This window comes from Carlito syrichta, unplaced genomic scaffold (genome assembly GCF_000164805.1).
Source record: "Carlito syrichta isolate Samal-C Ts95f unplaced genomic scaffold, Tarsius_syrichta-2.0.1 Scaffold241205, whole genome shotgun sequence".
Lineage (NCBI taxonomy): Eukaryota > Metazoa > Chordata > Mammalia > Primates > Tarsiidae > Carlito > Carlito syrichta.
The window spans coordinates 1-802 of NW_007185301.1; the positions used below are offsets into that span (position 1 = coordinate 1).

Sequence of the window (802 nt, forward strand, 5' to 3'; positions counted from 1 at the left end):
CTTATATCAGCTTAACTTCAATTAACTTAAAAAAACTCAGCTCGGTCGGTGACCGTCGCCGCCGACGGCGGGGACCGGCCGGCGGTCCCAGCGGGCTCAAGCCTGTCGGCTTCGCAGCGTCGGGCCGAGCTGCGGCGGAGAAAGCTGCTCATGAACTCGGAACAGCGCATCAACCGCATCATGGGCTTCCACAGGCCCGGGAGCGGCGCGGAAGAAGAAAGTCAAACAAAATCAAAGCAGCAGCAGGACAGTGATAAACTGAATTCTCTCAGCGTTCCTTCAGTTTCAAAGCGAGTAGTGCTGGGTGATTCGGTCAGTACAGGAACAACTGACCAGCAGGGTGGTGTGGCCGAGGTAAAGGGGTCCCCACTGGGAGACAAATTGGACTCTTTGATTAAACCACCTGAGTGCAGTAATGATGTCAATCTTGAGCTCCGGCAGCGAAACAGAGGGGACCTGACATCAGACACCGCCCAGAGGGGTTCCCGCCATGGCCTAGAACAGTACCTTTCCAGATTCGAAGAAGCAATGAAGTTAAGGAAACAGCTGATTAGTGAAAAACCCAATCAGGACGATGGAAGTACAGCAGAAGAATTTGACTCTTTTCGAATATTTAGATTGATGGGATGTGCTCTTCTTGCTCTTGGAGTCAGAGCTTTCATTTGCAAATACCTGTCCATATTTGCTCCATTTCTTACTTTACAACTTGCGTACATGAGACTATACAAATATTTTCCCAAGGTGAAAAGAGATAAAGACACAGTACTACAGCTGCACTTCTGTTATCTGGAATTCCTGCTGA

General features: G+C 49.5%; 1 pseudogene across 1 annotated transcript; it reads left to right on the forward strand.

The window, feature by feature from the left end:
• The first annotated feature begins 50 nt into the window (after window positions 1–50).
• LOC103253621 lies at window positions 51–798 on the forward strand (annotated as a pseudogene). The gene has a single exon (XR_503894.2). The product of XR_503894.2 is annotated as a calcium signal-modulating cyclophilin ligand pseudogene (transcript).
• Window positions 799–802: the final 4 nt, after the last annotated feature.